Source organism: Sminthopsis crassicaudata, chromosome 2, assembly GCF_048593235.1.
Source record: "Sminthopsis crassicaudata isolate SCR6 chromosome 2, ASM4859323v1, whole genome shotgun sequence".
Classification (NCBI taxonomy): domain Eukaryota; kingdom Metazoa; phylum Chordata; class Mammalia; order Dasyuromorphia; family Dasyuridae; genus Sminthopsis; species Sminthopsis crassicaudata.
In genome coordinates, this window is record NC_133618.1 from 35,890,165 (window position 1) to 35,912,941 (window position 22,777).

The 22,777-nt window shown below is 37.9% G+C and overlaps 1 long non-coding RNA gene across 1 annotated transcript; it reads left to right on the forward strand.

Moving 5' to 3' along the window:
• Positions 1-2,086: 2,086 nt before the first annotated feature.
• Positions 2,087-18,819, forward strand: LOC141553173 (uncharacterized). The gene is made up of 4 exons (XR_012485297.1): positions 2,087-2,485; positions 10,941-10,981; positions 16,556-16,688; positions 18,684-18,819. It is a non-coding gene; the product is annotated as an uncharacterized LOC141553173 (long non-coding RNA).
• Positions 18,820-22,777: the final 3,958 nt, after the last annotated feature.

A 22,777-nucleotide genomic window follows, 5' to 3' on the forward strand; every position in this document is an offset into this window, starting at 1 on the left:
TCCGTCTCCGTTTGATGGGATCGTTCATCCCATTTACATTTACAGTTAAAATTACTAATTCTGTATTTCCTGCCATCGTATTATCCCCAGATTATACTTTTTTCCCTTGACCCCCCTGATCCCCCTCCCCGATATTTAATTTACAGCCCCCCCTTGTGACGCGCAACCCTCCCTCTTTTTTTTTTTTTTTTAGGATCCCTCCCCCCTCCCTCCAAGTCCCTTCACTTATTCTCCTTTTCCTTTCCTCTTTTCCTCTCCCCCCTTTTAATGAGGTGAGAGAAAATTCTCTGAAAAACAAATATGTTAATTATTTACTCTTTGAGCCTCTTCTGATGAGAGTAAGATTCACACAATGATTCTCCCCCTCACTAAGTTCCCTCAGATATGGTGTATTTTCTATGTCTCTTCCTGGGATGTAGTTTCCCTCTTTTTATCACTCCTTCCCCTTTTTCTGAACCGACCTCCTTCCCTTTACCACACCCCCCTTTTTTTCTTTTATATCAGTAAAATCAAATTATCCTTGAGTATTTTTTATATACCCACAACAAAGTTACAGTTCTCAAGGGTTCTGTGTACCTTTTTCTGTTTCTCTTCAGTCTTGTGGATGTAGATCAAATTTTTTGTTTAAGTCTGGTTTTTTTCTTAGAAACATATAGAATTCCTCTGTTTCATTGAATGACCATCTTCTTCCATGGAAAAAGATGCTAAACTTAGCTGGGTAGTTCATTCTTGGTTGCAGTCCTTGATCTTTTGCCTTTCGGAATATCAGGTTCCAGGCCCTTCTATCTTTTAATGTGGAGGCAGCCAGATCTTGGGTGACCCTTATTGTGGCACCTTGGTATTTAAATTGTTTTTTTCTAGCTGCTTGCAGGATTTTCTCCTTTGTGTGGTAATTCTGCAGCTTAGCCACAATATTCCGTGGTGTTCTTTTTTTAGGGTCTATTTCAGAAGGAGTTCGATGAATTCTTTCAACATCTACTTTCCCTTCTGTTTCTATTATCTCTGGACAGTTCTCTTTGATAATTTCCTGTAAAATAGAATCTAGGCTCTTTTTTTGGTCATAGTTTTCTGGAAGTCCAATAATCCGCAGATTATCTCTCCTAGATCTATTTTCCAGGTCTATAGATTTTCCCAGTAAGTATTTGACGTTGTTCTCCAGCTTCTCATTTTTTTTGTTTTGTTTGACTGATTCTTGGGTTCTCTGTGAATCATTCATTTCTATTTGTTCTATCCTGACTTTTAAGGAGTTATTTTCTTCTTTCACAGTTTTTAGTTCTTTTTGTAAATGCCCAATTTCGTTTTTAAATGAATTATTTTGCTCTATTGAGTTTTTTTCCATTTCCCTAATTTTTTTTTTTTGAGAATTATTTTCTTTTTCCAATTCAGAAATTCTATTTTCTTGAGACTTTTTTATCTTTTCCAATTCAGATATCCTACTTTCCTGTGTTTTTTTAACCTTTTCTAATTCACTAATTTTGTTTCCCTGCATCTCCTGTGAATTCTTTATTTTTTCCAACTCCAATTTCAGGACATTGTTATTTTCTATCATAACTTCCCTTTCCTTGCCCCATTTTTCTTCGATCTCCCTCAATTTCTTAAGAGCTTCTTCTAGGAGAGAGTTATGTGATGGGGGGCAGGAATCGTTCCCCTTTAGGTTGTTATCTGATTCTCTGCTGTCAACTTCCTCGGGGTTGGATACCCGCTCTTTCTCTGTATAGAAGGAATCTATGGTTTTTTTAGCTTTTTTGCTCATACTTAAAAAAAATCTTTTGGGGTCTGTCTCTGGGGTAGGAAATTATTTACTTCTTTACCAGCTTCCTCCCAGACGGGATGGATGCAGCGGCTCCTGAGCCTGAGCTAAGAGATAGCTCTGGGAGAGAGTTCCCCACCCTCTCCCTGGGAGTGCCTCAGAGGTGATTAGCACTGCTGTGCTTCGAGGGCGTAGAATAGTGAAGACTGCAGGAAGCCCAGGCTATGTGTCCGGGTGGGGAGTGGGTGTCTGCAGCAGGTGACGTAAGAAGCCCCTGCGCTCAAACTGGAAGTGTCTGCCAGAAACCGCGGTCCCTAGTTCAAAGGTTCCGCTTCTCTGGGACTTCCTGGAGCTGAGTTCCACTCCCTCCAGCTAAGTTAGGCAGTGTGTGTTGCCTTGGGCCGTATCCACCCACTTGTCAGTCTCTTAACTATTCTCAGGAGGTAGCTGAGGCCACACCCCCTGGTGCCGAGATCTGTGCCTGAGTCACCCCCAGGGTCCGGGGAAAATCTGAGTTTTAAAATATTTTGGCTTTCTCTTCTGAACTGCTAAATAATTAGCAGAGAAGAGCTAACAGCCTGTGCCAGATTCCTTTACCTCAGTGGCTTCTCTGATCCCAGAGCCCCTCCCAGCGCAATGGGCGCAGTGTGCCCCTACCCCACCGTCTGTGCTGGTCTCTTATTCCTCCCCTGAGAACTGACCTTTCCTGTTGAAACTCCAGATTCTCTTCAGCTGGTAAGTCGTGCTTCCAGTCCTTGTGGTATCTATCAATCCTGAGCTAATTTTGAGACTTAATTTATCTAATTGGTTGTGAGGGAGTGAGGACGTTCACTGAGTCGTGTGTTTCCTCTCCGCCATCTTGGCTCCGCCCCCCAATCCTAACTGATTTAAAAAATTATTTTTTTAACTCCTAAGGTCACATGATTCCCAACCAAGAACTGGATATAAAAGTGTAAGGAAAATTCTCTCCCATAGACAATAACATTCCTCATCAATCCATAACCCATTCCCAGAGACATCCACAGGCTCAGTCACTGACTGGAACTGCAAGACCAGCCCATATTCTCTCCATCCCTGCTCCTTCCCAGACTCCTTAGGGGTCACTAAGCCAGAGTCATGAGAGTGCTCAGCAGCTGTCCCTCATTTCTGCTGCCCATAACTATTTACTCTCTGTATCACCCCCACCCCCCTGCACACAGCCAGTCCTTGCCCACAGCTCACAGTCAATGAAAGTCACTGTCCAACAGATGGACACTGGTGCCTGTCTCCAGCCCTTCTGCCCTCTGCAGCCTCCGGGTGGTGTTTTCTCTTCTGCTCCAGGATCAGATCTATTGCACTGTTGGGTAATGGGAAGAACAGAGAGGTCGTTATTTGAACCTTCCCTTGTTAACCAAGTCTCACTATAGATAACCAGGGAGTACAGTGGATAGTGGAATCAGGAGGGTCTGAATTTTAATTCAGCCTCCAACACTTAGATGTGAAAGCCTGGAGAAGTCCCTCATTTCTAAATTGGGCACAAAAATACCCCTCACCACTAGTGTGGTTGTATGCCTGAAAAGAGTTAATAAAATGAGCATTTTCCAAACATTAAAGTGCTTTACAAATTTCACTGATATAGTTGTTGTTATTTCCAAACAATTGCACATAAAAGAACAAACTCCATATCAGGGATATTTTATTTATTTTGATTTCTGAAAATTTTTATTTTTTTCTTTTGTTGTTAACCAGATTTATTTACAGCTATATCCCTCTTAACTCAGGTCAGCAAGATCTCCCTTGTCACAAAGATTTTAATTTTTATTTATTTATTTTGCTAAGGCAATTGGAGTTAAGTGATTTGCCTAAGGTCACACAACTAGGCAGTGTTGTGTCTGAGGTCAAATTTGAACTCAAGTTCTCCTGACTTCAGGGCTGGTACTCTATCTATTGCGCCACTTAGCTGCCCCTATCACAAAGATTTTAAAAAGAAAGGAGAAAAAGACCAAAACCAAATGGTATACACTTATCTGACCATATGTAATATATTATAAAAGACCTAAAGAAATATTGTTTTATTACTAGAAAAATTGGCAGGTTGATGATAGCTACAATCAGGGTTATACTGAAAATGTTTACTAACTAGCTTTAAGAAAAAGTAATAGGTTATACTTTTCCATTTAATTTGCAAAGAGAATCACAAACTACTGTAATTTATCTACTAACTTTTGTTGTGAAAAAATATATAGAACAATTCTAGCAAATATAAGAAGTCTCTCTAAAGTAAATCAATATATCAAAAGGCATTCATTGACTTCAATTCAAAATTGGAAATCACTTAAAATGGTGAAAAATATTTGGATAAATAAGAAAGAAAGCACTTAATACTTCCTAGCTGTATGACCCCTGAGCAAGTCACTTAATTGCAATTGCCTCAGCAAAAAAAAAAAAAAAGAGAGAGAGAGAGAAAGAGAGAGAGAGAGAAATATAACAGGTATATAGACCACAAAGAATTCTCATACATCTAGAACTTTTAAATTTTATATTGTCATATTTATATAGACTTCTTTTTTCTGGGAAATTAACAATGATTTTATTATTGACTAGCATTTATGACTAGCAAATAAGAAAAAGGGTCAGTGGCACTTTCAGGAATCAGACACGTTGGAGGACATTGAATTCTTATAAAGCCTTTGGAAAAGGAGATATACTTGAAGGTGGAAATCAACTATGATGTGTTAACAATTAATGACAGGATGGATATATTAATATATAAAGTGACCAAAAAGTTTTCAGCTCCTCCTGCAGAGAATGGGACCTAATCATAAGATTCAGTCATCACCAGCAAGCTGAGCAAAAGAAACTGTCTCTACCCACTGATTGGTTTTCCTCTTCATAAGCTATTCCCCTAAATTCTTTTTGTATTATAGCTTTTTTATTTTCAAATGTATACATGGATAATTTTTGATATTCATCCCTATATAACTCTGTTCTAATTTTTTCCCTCCCTTCCCCAGTTGGCAAGTGATCCAATATATGTTAAAAAAAAAGTGCAATTCCCCTACACATATTTCCACAAATTTCATCACACACACACACACACACACACACACACACACACAAAATCAGATCAAAAGGGGGAAAATGAGACAAAACAAATTGCAAACATAAAACAACAAAAAAATGTTGGGGTCCAATCGGTTCCCACTGTCCTCTCTCTGGGTGTAGATGGCTTTCTCAATCACAAGACCATTGGAACTGGCCTGAATCACCTCACTGTTAAAGAGAACCATGTTCATGAGAATTGATCATCATGTAATCTTGCTGTAGCTATATATAGTGAGCTCCTGATTCTTCTCATTTCACTTAGCATAAGTTCATGTAAGTCTCTCCAGGCCTCTCTTAAATCATTCTGCTAGAAACTAGGTTTATTTGCTTTCCGATAGATGACCAACTTTCAGGTGAAGACTTAAGAAAGACTCTGGTGGGAATCTTGTTGGCAGTGATTAAGAGGGAGGATCCTCCGCCCTTTACCCTCATGAATGGGAAACCTATTTATTTTTTTCTTTAAAAATAGACAATCAAGGCATATTTGAATTTCTGGTGGGTGACCTCCTCTTGTCAAATGTAACCTAGCAGATTGCAGTCAGCTTTTGTAATTGCTCACCTGGAACAGAATCAGAACCAGCTGCTTTGCCACAGAAGAGGACCCTAATGAGGTCCCTTGTTGTCAGTTGAAAGTTCAGTTGGAAAAGAGATTGACTTCAACCTGAGGTCACCAGTGGATGGCTTCCACATTATTTGAGAAGAGTTTGCTGAGAACACTATGGAAGCATGTTGTTATTCCAATCCCTTCACCTCCTCCAAGGAGAAAGATCAGCCTATATGTAAAAGAGAGAAAACAGTCCCTAAACTGTGGTAGAAACAGAAAATCCACCCATTTCTTGCATTTCAATGCACAACTGTCCCTTCTTTCCTAATATGGAGTATTGGTAGCTCAACCCTAACTTATAATATTTATAACCAATTAATTCTTCTTTATAACTTGACAACCAACTCGCCCTTTTTCTCAGCAACTGCATGTCCACTCACCTCTTCCTCTTTCTTTTTTTTTGCAAGTTGACATCAATTTTGAAATTACTCAATCCTGTTTTCTTCTATTCCCCTCAGATCAGTGGAAGAATGGCTGAAGGCCAAAAAGTGAGAAAGGGAAATCAACCAAATCTGTAATAATAATTTTTATGACCTGCTTGTACATCCTGTGCTCTCTAATTCACATAAATGACATGGCCTTTAATAATGGATTTTTCAATATTTTTATATGGGATGGAATGATAGTTGAAGATGTTATCTTTATTCGATGGGTAGTTCAAAAGATAGTGCCAGAATTCAAAGAACTTACAATCAAATGGGAGAACAGTAGAGCCAAACTATCTATATACACATAGACACAAGACCCTTGGATGTCATCCAGTTATTTAGATTGTGTCACTCCATGATTCTTGGCTGAACTTGTCACAGTCCCAGCATCTTCCTCTGAAACCAAGAAACTTTCCCCCTAAAGCAGCCCAAACAAGCTGCCCCCGACCCATCTGAGGGGAAGGAGATGTTCCTGAGATACTGATGCCCCTCAGACACTGATACCCCCTCAGCAGCTGCTGGGCAGGTTTATGTTCAGAGTTGTAGCATGGTGAGAGGAAAGCTATGACTCTGCTGACAGTACTAAGCTGCAGCATCCTCAGTATCCACTTTGCTGATTGTGATTAAGAAATCGGTCCCAGACTCACAGTCACTGAACCAGGCAGGGACCCCAGATAGCAGGGTGGATACATGTCAAATCATGAGCCAAGGGGCCTGGCCTGGTTTCTGTTGGTACCAGTGTAGGATGGTACCAATGTTCTGACTGGTCCGGCAGGGCATGGTGATTCCCTCTCCTTGAGTCCCAGACAGGGAGGCTGGAGACTGGGTCAGCACAATGTCCCCTTGGGCATCTGGGATCACAAACATGAGAGAAATAGTGAGAACAACACCAGACCATATTCCCAGCAGGAGAAATCTCCCTGACCCTGTGGTGAATTAAACTTCAGGGCTGGATCCTGCCCCCATGATCACCAGTGCAGAGCCACATTTTCTCTCTGATCCTCAGAATCATACACCTTCCCAGTTCTGCCCAGAGAGACAAAAGACAAGCTTCTCTCTCCTCTTCCTCACTCACCTGGGATCCCGAGCAACAGGAAAAGGAGCATCTGAGCCTGGTTCCCCATCTCCATGTGGCTGAACTCTGAGCTGTCCAGCATCTTCCTCCCTAGCTGCCTTTAAATAGCTGCTCTCAGCAGGGAGCTTCCTGTGCTGAGAGTGAGCCATGCAAAACAAACCAGAGAGGGAAGCTTCTGCTCAGAGGCAGGTCCCAGTGATCTCCTCTCCTGACTAGTCTAGAACCCTGAGCTATATCACTGCAGCAGGTCCTTTCTGAGACCTTGGGATGGGGTTAGATCTTACCCTATCTTTATGAGTCCTGAAAACCTGAGAGATGCCGATGAGGCTCAGGACCAGATTGTCCAGCCCAGAAGAAATTCACATGTGTGGTCAGTGGCTTCAATAGGATCCCCCTCCATTCTATCCTGAAGCACCTGCCCATCACTCATGATTCTTATTACACTCCTCACTAGCTCACAGAGATCACTTTGCATATGTGATCTTTAGGGAGAGCTTTATAACATTCATATCAGTACAACAAAAGGGAGTCATTCCTAGTCTTGATATCAATGCTGCTGGATTGCTTTCCCATCTGCATAATTAAGAGGACTACTGAAGAATGCTCCTGCTATCAAAGGACTTGGAAATTGCGAATGGTTCAGCATCAGAAAGTGATCTGGTTTAAGAGAAGAAATGACATCAATGAAGAGGAATTACAATCCCTTTGCTTTTATAGCTATATAACAGAAGACTTTTCCCTTCAATCTGCAGCTGAAATCTTCAATATGTGAAATCTCCCCCATTGCTCTATGAGTTCCTGAGGAGCAGGGAGCACCTTACTGCTCCCCTAGCATCTCCAGCTTTTAGCAGAGAGATGACTGATGATAAATACCTAATGGATATAATTTAATTCATTAATTTATTCATTCATTAAAATGGCACAATAAGAAAAGCTTTGGATGGGCCCCTGCTATTTTTTGTCCTTTGTTCTTGAAGAGGACCATGACATCGGCGAGATGATGCTGTGACACACAATTGAATTGGATTTGAGTGAGGAAGGTCTGTGCAAGATCACCTACCTCACTTTCCACTCCAGAGCTATCTGGGTCAAGATAGATCAAGATGACAAGAGATGGCTCTATGCACTAAAGGAAACTCATTTTCCTTCCTGTTGACTCTACACAGATGATCTGGGAACTTAGGGATATGAATACCCATGCAAACAGAAAAGTCATAGAATCCTTTAGAATGCACCTGGTTGGGGGCGAGGGAGGGCGGGGTGGTATGTGGCACTGTGTATGGATCACCAGCCCTGGAATCAAAACCTGAATTCAAATAAAATGTCAATAATTTTTTTAGATATAGGATTCTGGGCAAATCACTTTACCCCAACTGATTCCAAAAATTTGGGGAAGGGGAGAACCCCCTCAGATTACATGATGCATAACCTAGAATTTGTTATAGAATTGAAAGGGAGTTTCTTTCCCATAGACCATGACTTTCCCCATCAGTTCCCAGAGAAACCTACAGACTCAGCTCTTGCCTGGCTTCCCAAGGCCAGCCCAGCTTCTTTCCATCCTTGCTCCTTTTCTAGCCCCTCAGGGGTCACTGGGGCAGGGTCATGACTGTGCTCAGCAGTTGTCCCTGTTACACCTCCCCATCACTGTGTCCCCTCCCTGTTCCTCTTCAAACTTGTACACAGTCAGTTTCTGTCCTCAGTTTACAGGCAATGAGAGTCACTCTCCCAGAGACAGACCCTGGCCCCTGGCTCCAGGCCTTCTGCTCTCAGCAGCCTTCTGGTGTTATTTTCTCTCCTGCTCCAGAATCAAATCCTTTGCACTGTTGGATATTGGAAAAACAAGGGGGCTGCATTAACATGTGAAATATGTGCTATACAGGAGTTTTTCCATTGTTTGAACTTTCCCTTGTCAACCAAAGAATGGTCAGGCAGGTCCCTAGAATCAGGAAAGTTTGACTTCAAATCCAGCCTCTAACAGTTACTACTTGTGAAACTCTGGAAGAATCAACTTCAGTTTCCTCATCTCTAAATTCAATATAAAAATATTCCCCACCCCCTAGTATAGTTGTTTATCTGAAAAGGCTGTTACTTTAAAAATATTTTCCAAACTTTAAAGCACTTCATTTATATCATTAATTTTGTTATTTACTAAGAAGTTCACGTAAAGGAACAAACTTCCTATCATTAATATTTTATTTAGATTTTTGATCATTTTATTATTTTCTTTTATTTTTATACTTACTTACAACTATATTTCTTTCACTTCTACAGGTCAGCAATACCTACCTTGCTACAAAGATTTATAAAAGAAAGGAGAAAAAAACAGTTCAACAAAACCAGTGTGCATTTCTTGCGTCATATGTAATACATTGTAAGACACTAAAGAAACATCATTTCCTAAGACAAGATAAATTGAAGGTTGATGATAAATATAATCAGTCTTATGCTGAAAAATATTCACTAACTAGCTTTAAGAAAAAAGTAGTAGGACACATGTTTACATTTAATCATTAGTGTTAGTTTCTTCATCACTTTCTCAAGTCTAGTCAATCAACAAAACATTAAATCAAGCACTGATTTTGAGTATTTGCTGATATCTGAATTTTAAATGTTCACAAGGGAAATTTAGCAACCCATTTATCAATTAATGGGAATCCACTCAATTTCCAGTTCCTTAGCACTATAAAAAAGGCTGACACAAATATTTTTGCACATATGGGTCCTCTCCTGTTTTTTTATTATCTCTTTGGGATATTGACCCAATAGTGAGACTGCTACATCAAATGGTATGCATTGCTTTATAACTCTTGGGATATAGTTCTCTAGAGTATTACGCTCCAGAAGGGTTGAATCATTTCACAATTCCACCAACTATGTGTTAATGTTCCAATTTTCCCACCTCCAACATTCATTATTATTTTTTTCCTGTCATCTTAACCAATCTGAGAATTGTGAGGTAGTACCTTAAAGTTACCTCACTTTGTACTTCTCTAATCAATAGTGATTTAGAGGATTTTTTTCCTACTCTAGAAATGGCTCTAATTTCTTCATCTGAAAATCATTTCTCTCTTTTGAATATTGATGCATTCATAGTGTTATAAATTTGAGTTAGTTCTCTATACTTTTAGACATGAGGCCTTTTTCAGAAACAATGGATGTTAAAAAAAAATAACTCCCAGCTTTTGCCCAATCTTGATTGTACTGGTCTTTTTTTGTGCAAAAACCTTTTAATTCAATGTAATCGAAATTATCCATCTTGCATTTCACAATGTTCTCTAAGTTTTTGCTGGCTACAAATTCCTCCCATTTCCACAGATCTGGCAAGTAGACCATCCCTTGCTCTACTAATTAGCTTCTGATATGTCTAAATCATTAACCCATTTCAACCTTATTTTGATATAGGGTGTTAGACGGTGATAATTTACTAGTTTCTGCCTTACTATTTTCCAATTTTCCCAGTAACTTTATCAAATAGTGAGTTCTTATCCCAGAAGATGATGTCTTTGGGCTTGTCAAACACTAAGTTACTATAGTCACTGACTGTTGTGTGTTGTATTTTTAATCTATTACTCTATTTATTAGCCAGTACCAAATGGTTTTGATGATTGCTTCTTTATATTACAATTTTAAGTTTGGTATGACTAGGCTACCTTCTTTGGCATTTGTTTTCATTAATTCCCTTGATATTCTTGACCATTTGTCCTTCCAGATGAACTTTATTATTTTATGTAACTCTATAAAGTAACTTTTTTGACAGTTTGATTAGTATTATAATGAATAGATATATTTATTCAAGTGGAATAGTCATTTTATTATATTAGCTTGATCTATGCATAAGCAATTGGTATTTTTCCAATTGTTTAAAGCTAATTTTGTTTAAAATGTGATTTTATGATTGTATTCAATATAGTTCCTGGCTTTATTTTGGCAGGTAAACTCTCAAATATTTTATATTGTCTATAATTATTTTAATGGGATTTCTCTTTCTATCTCTTGCAGCTTGGCTTTGTTGGTAACATATAGAGATGCCACTGATTTATGTAAGTTTACTTTATATCCTGCAATTTTGCTAAAGTTGTAAATTTTTTCTAGTAGTTTTTTAGTTGATTCTAGGATTCTTTAAGTATACCATCATCTCATCTGTAGAGTCATAAATTTCCTTAATACCTATTCTAATTCCTTCAATTCCTTTTTCTTCTTTTATTTTTAAAGCTAATATTTCTAGTACAATATTGAATAGTAGTAGTCATAATGGGCATCCTTGTTTAACCCCTGATCTTGCTTATTCCCATTACATATATTGATTGTTGGTGGTTTTTTATAAATGTCATTTATTGTTTTATATTGATATTTAACAGATTTACATATATTTAAGGAAAATTCCATGTATTCCTATGTTCTCTTGTGTTTTTAATAGGAATGAGGGCTGCATTTTGTCAAATACTTTCTCTGCATCTATGTTTTGTTATTTATATAGTCGATTATGGCAGTAGTTTTCCTGATATTTAACCGGCCCTGCATTCCTAGTATAAATCCTACTTGGTCACAGTGTATTATCATGCTAATAAGTTGCTGTAATCTCTTTGCTAATATTTTATTTTAAAATTTTGCATCAATATTCATTAGGGAGATTGATCTGTAATTTTTTTCTATTGGTATAGGTACCATACCTAACACCATATTTATGTCATAGAAGGAATTTGGCAGGACTCCTTATTTACTTATTTTTTCCGAATAGTTTGCATAGTATTGGAATTGTTATTTAAATGTTTAGTAATAGTAATTATTTATTAGTTCAATAGTTTTCTTACTTTCAGTTTTATTAATCTTGTCTTTTGTTGTCATAATTTCTAATTTGGTATTTAATTGGGGGCTTATAATTTGTCTTTTTTCTATCTTTTTTAGTTTCATGCTCAATTCATTGATCTTGTCATTTTCTATTTTATTCATGTAAACATCTAAGAGATAGAAAATTTCCTCTAAAAACTCCTTTGGCTGAGAGAAGATTTTTTTTTTTCAAAAAAAAAAAAAAAGGCATACAAGTATTTATAAATTCTATGTGACTAGTTTTGATTTTAAAAAGTAGTAGGAGGGGCAGCTAGGTGGCGTAGTGGATAGAGCGCCAGCCCTGAATTCAGGAGGACCCGAGTTCAAATCTGGTCTCGGACACTTAACACTTCCTAGCTGTGTGACCCTGGGCAAGTCACTTAACCCCAGCCTAAAGAAAAAAAGTAAAAAAAAAGGTAAAAAAAATAAAAATAAAATAAATAAATAGATAGATAGATAAATAAATAAATAAAAAAGTAGTAGGGGGAATAGTTCAGTGAAAGGAACAAGTAAATCAACAATAACATAAAGTAGGGAAGATCCAACTTCTCTCAAAGATCAACCTTGGCCATTTCAGGGATAAAGCGTTTCATTTTATTCTGATGCTTCTATTTTCATTTACATCTATCACAATCCTTATATTTCTTATTTTCCTAATGGTGCTCACAGAAGTCAATGGAAAGGCATGTTATTATCATTCTATATAGTTCTCATTGCCAGGGAGTCTGTCCTAAATTCCACCTCTCTGCTAACATTTCTGTGCCTTGTTATTGGCCAGAACAAGTCACACCCTTACCCTTGTAACAGCTCTTTTGATACTTGCATATAGTTATTACATGCCCCATGTTGGTCCTTCCCCAAGCTAAACATGTCTCTTTTCTCCAGTCACCTTCTTGTCTCTGGGTCTCTGGTCCTTCTCCTCCCCACCCAGATGCCTTTGCTTTCTGGACATCAGCCTGTATGAAACCATTTTCCAAAGGGACATTGAAGAGGAAATAATAAATGGCAGAGAAGAATAAATGGAACAAAGAATTCTTAGCAAGGGATAGAATAAGTTATATCATCAAAAATGTAAACTCAGAAGTATGGCAGATGGCAAGAGAATAGGACAACTATTGGATGGTCCCATGCTTCTCTCTGTTATGATGATGTCCAGAATAACTGAGAATGGCCTCTTTGGTTTGGGTGGAGCCTCGTAGAGAACTTAGCAAGGACAAAAAATGGGATCTCAGTGTGGGCATCCATAGCTGAGTTGGCATTTGCAGAGCTGAAAGACACAGACTCCAGTGAGTGTCTGACAGACTGTTTCACTCTCCTGGTATTCTGCCTCAATGATACCACAAATAAACAGAATCCAACAAACTGAATCTGCAGAGTAGCCATGCTTGTATCTATCCCTTCTCTGTCAGGAGGTGGGCAACTCCCTTCTAGGTCCCAAGCTGCTCTAGGCTTGCTCTAGTTAGAGCTCCTCTGGAATCCTTCTTTTTTCCTCCAGGGTGCTCGGTTGGAGAATGGCCTAAAGCTGGGAGGCAGCCAGGATGGGGAAAGGGCCAGAGACCAAGATACAGGAAGGTTGAAAGAAGCAGGGGGGGGGAGGGTGTTAACCTGGGAGAGGACCAACATGGAGATTATAGTAACTGTCTGCATTTAAAGGGCTGTGACAAGGAAGGGGTATGACTTTTTCTGTCTAGTATCAAAGCCCAGAAATGTGAGCAAAGCAGGGAAGGTGCAGAGAGGCCCAGTTTAGACTTAAACTAAGACCAGACTCCCTGGCTGTGAGAACAATGTACAAGAGTAATAACAACAACTACCATTCCTACATCTCTTATTTAGTGCAGGCCACACTGCTGAGCACGTCACAATCACTTTCTCACTTGATCCTCACAACCATCCTAGGAGGCAGCTGCTATAATGATCTCCATTTTTTGTCTTTAAGAAAACTGAAACAAAGGTTAAGTGACTTGTCCAACATCATACAAGTACAGTTAAGAAATGAATGATTTCAACTCAAACCTTCCTGACTCTATGCTTTGCTCTGTCCACTACTGCTGTGATAGTTAGACCCCTGTACTGGAGATCTCCTAGCAAAGAGCATTTCTAAGCATTTGGAAAGGGGATGTTTCTTCAGGCATGGGGTAGAAAAGCCCACTTTTGGGGTATGACCTCATTATTTAATTAACAACACTTTTTTAATCAAGGTAAGAATCCTCACAGCCACAGCTTCTTCCTCTGAGACCTAGAAACCCCCACTTCCCCTAGGCAGCCCAGATAAGCTGCCCCTATGCTAACTGAAAGGAAGGAGACAGCCCTCTGGGACACTGATGCCCTCTAAGCAGCTACTGGGCAGGTTTTTGTTCTGGGCTGTATCACTGTGGGAGGATAACTATAGCCCTGCTGACAGTAATAGATGGCAGCATCCTCAGCCTCCACGTTGCTGATTATGAATGTGAAATCTGTCCCAGAGCCACTGCCACTGAACCGGGCAGGGACCCCAGGTTGGAGGGTGGTTGAACGATAAATTAGAAGTTTGGGAGCCTCCCCTGGCTTCTGTTGGTACCAATTTAAGTAATTACTAACACCCGAGCTGGTCTTGCAGTTAATGGTGACCCTCTCTCCTGGAGACACTGACAAAAATCCTGGAGACTGAGTCACCACAATGGCCCCCCTGGACCCTGGAATAAAAAAGAAAAAACAGAACATCATCCATATGACTTCATTGTCCTGGACTTTCAATTCAGAAAGAACAAGGAAAAGGGAATAGGCCCAATTTCCTTCCTCTCTCCTAACCCCCCCCCAGACACATCCCAGAGATGGCCAGATAGAACTGTAGCATGTAGAGGATCCCTCACCTGAGATCCAGAGCAGCAGAGAGCAGAGGAGCTGAGCCTGGGACCCCATCTCCTCTCCTGGCCTTGGATACTGCTGAACAGAGACTCTGACCATGGTCTGACATTTATCTGGGTCTAAGCATCTGGGGCTGTCCCTGGAGAAACATGCAAATCAACAGATGGGGGCAGGGGGAAGTAGAAAGGCAGAATGATCTTAAGAGGTTTCTTGTCAAGGATCAAGACTATTGCTGCTCCCCTGGTGTCTCCAGGTTTTAGTTCGGGGTTTGGCCCTAATTAGTATTGCTAAATTCTTGTTTTACTTATTTAATTAACTAAATACCATTCATTAAAATGGCACTATATGAAATTAAGCTTTGGATGACCCCTAAAGCACAAGGAAAATCTCCTTTTCCTTTTCACTTACTTTATAGAGATCATCTGGGAAACAGAATAGCCATAGGCTCCTTTAGAACTACTGGGGAGGTCGGTGGGTGACACTGTGGATAGAAAACAGGCTGTGAAGTCTGGAGGACTTGAATTCAAATGTGACCTCAGCCATTTAGTATTATCTAACTGTGGGCATATACTATAACCTTGACTGACTCCAAAAATTAAAATTATAAAAAAAAGCCTCTAAAGAAATACTATTCCCGACCTAGAACTGGATATGGAAGTATAAGGAATCTTCTCTCCTGTAGACTATGACATTCCCCATCAGTTAGCAGCTTCCTCCCCAGAGACACCTACAGGTTCTGACCTTGTTCTCCATCCCTGGTCCTTCCTGGGCCTCTCAGGGGTCACTGGGGCAGGATCATGGCTGTGCTCAGCTCCCCACTGCCCCTCTCCATGACCGTGTCCTCTCCCTGTCTCCCCTGCACCCTGCACACAGCCAGTCCCTGTCCTCAGTTCTCAGGAATTGAGTCACTACAAGAAAAATCCTGGCCCCTGGCTCCAAACCCGCTGTCCACAACCTCCGAGGGGTATTTTCTGTCCTGCTGCAGGATCAGATCTATTGCACTACTGGATATTGCAAAGAACAGAGAGGCTGCAATTACAGATGAAACATATGCCCCCTAGATAAGTGTGTTTCCATCATTTTGAAATCTTCCCTTGTCAGTTAAGCCTGACTAGGGATGATCAACTAGTGTAGTAGATAACGTACTGAACTTATATCAGGAGGGTCTGAATTCAAATCTAGTCTCTAACACTTAGTACTTGTGAAACTGTGAAGTCACTCGTCCTGTGTTTATTTCAGTTTCTTCATCTCTTAATTCAGCCTAAAAATACCCCTCACCCCCAAGTGTGGTTGTGTGCCTGAAAAGGCTTAATACTTTAAAAGCACTTTCCAAACTTTAAAGCACTTCATTAATGTCATTGCTTTTGTTATTTACAAAGTTCCATATCTTGAATATATTATTTATTTTGACTTCTGATAATTTTATTTTCTTTTATTTTTTTTATCATACTTACTTACAAATATCTCTCTTTCACCTCCTCAGGTCACCAAGATCTTCCTTGTCATAAAGATTTTAAAAAGAAAGGAGAAAAAACAATTCAGCAAAACCAAACAATGCACACTTCTCACATCATAAGAATATATTAAGTTAGTAAAGAAACATCATTTCTAGGACTGGAGAAATTGGAAGGATGATTATAAATATAATCAGTATATGATGAAAAATGCTTACTGACTAGCATTAAGAAAAAGTTGTAGGATAGACCTTCACATTTAATCTTCATTATGATCACTTTTCTTAGGTCTAGACAGTCAATGTACAATAAACAAGAATCAATTTATAGAATTTACTGGTATCTGAGCTGGAAATCTTCACACTGAATATTTAACAACCAATTTATGAGACCCAGTTAAAACTGGCTTCCATGCAGTCCTGACTATAATTTTTCACTCTATATTCCTTTTGATATTAGGATAGAGTGCCCATTCTCCTTTTGTTCTAGATTCTGCCCTGCTTCCTGATGCTCTCCTTCAGCTGTTGGTGCCCCAGAGATAACTCTGCACTTCTATTTCATAAGAAGGAACTGGTCATTGGATCATATCTTTCCATGGAAGTGTCATGGAGCTTATAGAGAGGTATGTACAAAGGATGTCACAAACTACTGCAGTTTATCTACTAACTGTTGTTGTAGAGAAGAAATATAGAGCAATTGTAGCAAACCTGAGAAACTCTCTAAAGTAAATCAATATTTATTAAGGTATTCATTGTCTTCAAAATTGAAAATCACTTAAAATGTTAAAAAAATATGTGGATCAGAAAGAAGAAATAAAATAGAACAGGATTGTAGACTACACAGAATTTTCATGCCTCTAGAGCTTGAGAAGAGATTTAATAGCAGGTGAACATGGTAAGCCCCAAATAAAGTTCCCCTAAAAAGAGAGGAATCGTATTGTCCTGGATGGGAAATTAGTTATTACCAATATAACTCATTTCTGTATCGGATCACTATGCTGTCAGACTACTGATTTGTTTGAGAACAATGAAAGTTGCAATATGAAATTTACAATAATTCCTTGTTGACATATTTAAACATGTGATTGATATAAAAATTATGATGGCAGAAAGTGGCAGAGGAATGAATTGTTATATGATGTTATATGAAAGTTCAACCAATGAAACTTTTTGTCATACAAAGGAAAAAATATCCTAAAAAGTTCTTAAAAGTGGGCAAGTATTTACTCTTCAAGTAGAAAAAGCTGAATATATTTTCATTTGCAGACCTCAAGACATTATATTAAGGGATAAAAAATAGTTGGAAAGAAGGAAGAGGAAGAATTATATTTTAGTCCCCTCATTATAGAAACGAAGAAAGTGACATGATGAAGAAATCTGTCCTGGGTTTAGTGAAGGGCTGTGCTAGTAGTTCCAATCCAGTTTCTTTAACTTCTAATCCCCCACTTTTCCCTCTGCCCCACACTGGAGATGGAATGCCATGTATGGGAAATTGCACAAAAACCAACTAGACAAGGTCTTAGAATTCATAAAGGAAAGTAATGTGCAATTGATTAACCAGATTATGAAAAAAACACATTATTTAATTATTTAATTCTCTTGGTGAGGAGTGGGGAGTAGGTGTGGAGAAAAGGAAAAGGGGGAAAGTTGGGAAAGTATAGATCTTTATTGACATCTTTTGTTTCTTTCCCACTTAAGTTCTTGGATAACCTTTTGATTACACTGGGGTGATTATGATGCCAAGTGAGTAAGTCCCTAGCACATTAGATTAACTCCATGAAATGAACTTATGTGAGGACATGACAAGAAGGGTAGCATGGGATCAATCAATTCATAAATCATTTACATGTAGTAAGTGCCTCCTAATTGCCTTATAAGTATGTTGTGCTGAGCACTGGAGATTGAAAGTGAGTAAAAAAGACCCCCTCTCCTCAAGGAGCTTATAGTCTATTGTGTGAGAAAATAGGTAAACAAATGTATTCAAAGAAAGCTATATACAAAATAAATTGGAAATGATTGAAAGAGGGGAGCCCTAAAATTAAAAGGTTTTAAAGAAGGCTTCCTGTAGAAGATGGGATTTTGCTAAGGACTGGAAGGAAGTCAGGAAGATCAGTTGCCAGCATGAAAGAGAGAGAAAGTTCCAGGTATGGAGGACACTCAGAAAAAATGCCCAGCATTAAGAACTAGAGAGTTCATGGAACAATCACAAAGATATCATTGTCAGGGATGTCACTAGAAAGAAAAGTGTGTCTTGGGGAGTAAGATGTTAGAAGCTTGGAAAGATAGGAGTAGACTGTGCTAGGAAGGGCTTTGAATGCCAAACAGAACATTTCATACTTTCTCCTGAAGGCAATGAGGAGCCATCAGAGTTTATTTGGTTGGGGTATGAGGTGATAAGATCAGTCCTGTATTTTATAATAATCACTTTAGTGTCTGAATGGCAGATAGACATGGTTGAGTTGTCATCTACAGAAGTAAAGGGAACAGATTCCATTGTATATTCAACTCTGCCCAAAAACAAAAATGGAAATGTCTTCTTATACCTTGCTTTATTCAATCTCAGTTCATTGTATTCTGTAAGCAGGTCATTTCTGGAATAATTTGTTTGTTTTTTCCAGGTTGGTGCCCCATTGTAGAAAGAATCAAGAAAATCTGGAAAACAGCCTGAGAAATAGTCAGGATGGGGAAAGGATTGGAGTCCATGTTTGGTGAAGAGCACTAGAAATAACGAAGGAATCTTGGCCTGCAGCACATTCATAGGGTAACAAAATAGAATGAAGGGAAATTTTTCTCTCTTTTTTGGATTTTTAATTTTCATTTATTTCATTAGAAAAACATTAAGGGAATAATAAATAAACAAAATAAAATAAAATAAAACAGAAAAAAAAAACATTGTTGTGTGCCCAGCAGAACATCAGGGAGGATTCAAAATATATAATAAATTACCAGTGCAAGAAAATATTTATATAATAGTAGAAGAAATTATATTAATGAGGGTCTATCTTTTCTTTTTTCTTTATAGGTTGTTCTTTTGTCTTCTGCTGTGCACCTTTTTTACTTTACTTTTTTTTCTCCTTTCATCCCTCCACCTCCTGCAAGTAGTCTAGCGTTAAGCAAGGTTATATTTATGTATATGTAGAAATAAATATATGGATATTTACATACATACATACATATCTTTCCTTTACCTACTAACTCTTTACTTTAATTCTGCTCCTTAACTTGTCTTGCTATTACTTAATCTCACCCCACTATGGATCCCTCATTTGTCTTCTTACCTCTCCCTTTGCTTCCCCATCTGCCCATCCCTTCCCCCTTCTTTCTTTACAGATTTTGGAGAGTGCTATATCCTTCATACATCTATATCTATAGCTATATATTATTACCTATTAAACCCATTCCTGATGTGAATAGGTTTTCAGAACTATGATCTCTCTACCCCTCTTTAACATCTCTGTGTATGTTCTTCCTCTGCACCTCATTTGTATAATATAATTACTATTTTTATTTTAACTCTGTCCCAATCTTTCTTTTGAGCTACCCTAGTGCTGATAAATTTCCAGGTAAAAAATATAAACAATTTAATGTTATGTGCCTTGAAATTGATCTTTGATATTGACTCTGCTATGTTAAATTTTTTATTGAGTTCGAGTTTGGTTGATAGAAAGTCCTGAAATTTTGCAGATTTGTTGAATGTCCATTTTTCTCATTCAATATTATGAATAATTTTGTTGAATGTGATTTATTTGGCTTAAGATTTAATTCTTTTGATTTCTGGTGGATATGACTCCAGGAATTGCAATCTTTAATGTTGCTACTACTAAATTCTGTATAATTCTAAATGTAGCTTCAGCATCTTTGAATTGTTTTTTTGTTAGTTTTATTTCTTGCAAAATTTTATCTTTGATCTATGAGTTTCAAAATTTGGCAATAATATTTCTATGTGTTTTTCACAAAGGATCTTTTAGAAGTGGTGATCAGTTGATTTTTTTTTCTATTTTTACTTCCCCTCCTGTTCTATCACTCCAGGATAATTTTCTTGATTTGTTTCCTGCATTATCATAACAAGTTTCTTTTTTTTGGTAGCTTTCAGATAATGCAGTTCTTATATTTTTCTCTTTTTTATATGTTTTCCAGACCTGTTGTTTTTCTCATAAGATTTTCATATTCTTATGGTATATGAAGGTTATGGAATACTATTGTTCTGTAAGAAATGACCAGCAGGAGGAATACAGAGAGGCTTGGAGAGACTTACATCAACTGAGTGAAATGAATAGAACCAGAAGATCGCTGTACACTTCAATGCTGTATGAAGATATATTCTGATGGAAGTGGAAATCTTCAACATAAAGAAAATCAAACTCACTTCCAGTGGATCAATGATGGACAGAAATAACTACACCCAGAGATGGAACACTGGGAAGTGAATGTAAATTGTTAGCACTACTGTCTATCTATCCAGGTTACTTATATTTTCGGAATCTAATACTTAATGTGCAACAAGAAAATGGTATTTACACACATATATTGTATCTAGGTTTTACTGTAACACATGTAAAATGTATGGGATTGCCTATCATCGGGGGGAGGGAATGGAGGGAGGGGGGGATAATTTGGAAAAAATGAATACAAGGGATAATATTATAAAAAATTACTCATGCATATATACTGTGAAAAAAAATTCCAAATAAAAAAAATCATTAATCAGAAAAAAAAAAGATTTTCATATTCTATTCCTCTTTTTCATTCTTTCTAATCTGTTTTGTTATCTCTTGATCTCTTATATGGCATCCCCTTACCCAATTCTAATTTTCAAAGTTTTTTCATTTGTAGATTCTGTACCTCCTTTTCTAGTTGTATAACTTTCTTCCCATAATCTTCTTATTTTTCTTGAATGGTTTTTATTTTTTATTTTTTGTTTTTTTTTCCTCGATGTCTCTCATGTGGTACCAAATTCTATAAATTCTCTCTGGATAGGGAACCATTTCACATGCTCTTTGGGGTAGAAGAAGCTTTTTTTTATTTTATTATCCTTCTGTGAAGATGAACCCTTATCTTCCCTGTTCCCATAGTAACTTTTTTATGGTTGGGGTCTTTTTTCTTTGCTAGTTCATTTTTTAAAATTATAAGTATTAGTGTAAGTACCTTTACTCATGAGTACAGAGGATGGAGCCTTTAGCTTCATTTGTGTTCTTCCTTCTGACCAAAAATCCCAAACTCTCCCCTCCTGCAAGTGCTCACAACTAACAGTGTCCCAGCCCCACTACCTCTGCACTCCCTGTGTGCTGGCTTCTTCTTATCCACAGTCAAGACTCTGTAGCACAGCGGGGCCTGGTGTTCCCAATCAGTCCAAAGTTCCCTCAGTCTGCCTCAACTCACATCCCCAACTCCACATTCCATCTGGGCGGTGAAAGTTTCTGTGGTTCCTGATGAGGTTCCAACCAAGTCCCAGGGTCCCCACTTGTTATTTGTGCAGAGTTTTGCATTTCACATGAGTTAATCCCTGGCCTGGGGTTTTCTTTGAGTCTTTTTGGTTGGTGCCAAGAAGACCTCAACCCCCTTGAGTCTTCTGGATTTGTCACCAGTCTATGTTCCCCTGAGGGGTAAATTTGTTAAGGTTGTAGGGAAATTCTGGAGAGCTTGAAATTTATCAACCTATGCTTGAATTTTATTTTCTTTCTGATTTTTCTTCCTTTTTGATTTGATTTTTCTTGTGCAGCAAAATATAAATGTCTATACCTATACTGGATTTACATATATTTTTACCATGTTTAACATATATTGGATTACTTGCCATCTAAAGGAGAGGGGGAGGGGAAGAATTGAAACACAAGGTTTTGCAAAGGTCAATGGTGGGAAATTATCTTTGCATATGTTTTGAAAACAAAAAGCTTTAATAAAAATAAATAAATTAATTAATTAATTTACCAACCAACTCCATTATCTTCTCAGAATTCTCCCTTGAAGGGAAAATTTTAAATATTCCAAGGTTTATCCCATGAGAGAGGTATATGGTTTGTTCTGACAAACCTCAGTGGCAGAAACTCATACAATGGGAAGAAGCTAAGGAGGGGCATATTTAATATTTTAAGTAAAGTCAAGGAAAGAAAACAAACCTTTATTAAGTACCATTTTTCCCAGCCAAGGTACTGAAATGGAGATTCAGAGTTTCATGTAGAATATATTTTAGTGGGTTCTTTTGAAGTTCTTTCTTATTTTCAAATTAGGAATTCTTTTTTAAAGCATGGCCCTAATTATATGGAGACAGAGAGCTTCCATTATTTGGAAAACTTTCTTTGTCAAGCAGGCTTCACATACAAAAAGGGTCGCTCATGTGCTGTTGGAATCATGAACACATTTACCTTTAAATCACATTTCTATTCCAAACTCCATGTAGAGTTATCCTGACAGTCCCATTTAATTCTTTCTTCCCTATCATTATTTATTTTTTAAATTAAGTTTTTATATTTATTTGTAAAAAAAATCTCAGCAAGTTCTTCTACTCAGTATTATACCTCGCTTTAAAACACAAACTAAGAAAAGAAAGAGGGGGCAATGTGGTAGGTTCTTTTTTCCTACAAGAAAGTAGACTCATGCATAAATTCCTTTCTATGACTAGTTTATTTTGAGATATTTTAATATATTTTTACATTAATTAATCAATATATCTCTGCCAGTTACTATACTCAAAGAAGTGTAACAATTAGTATAA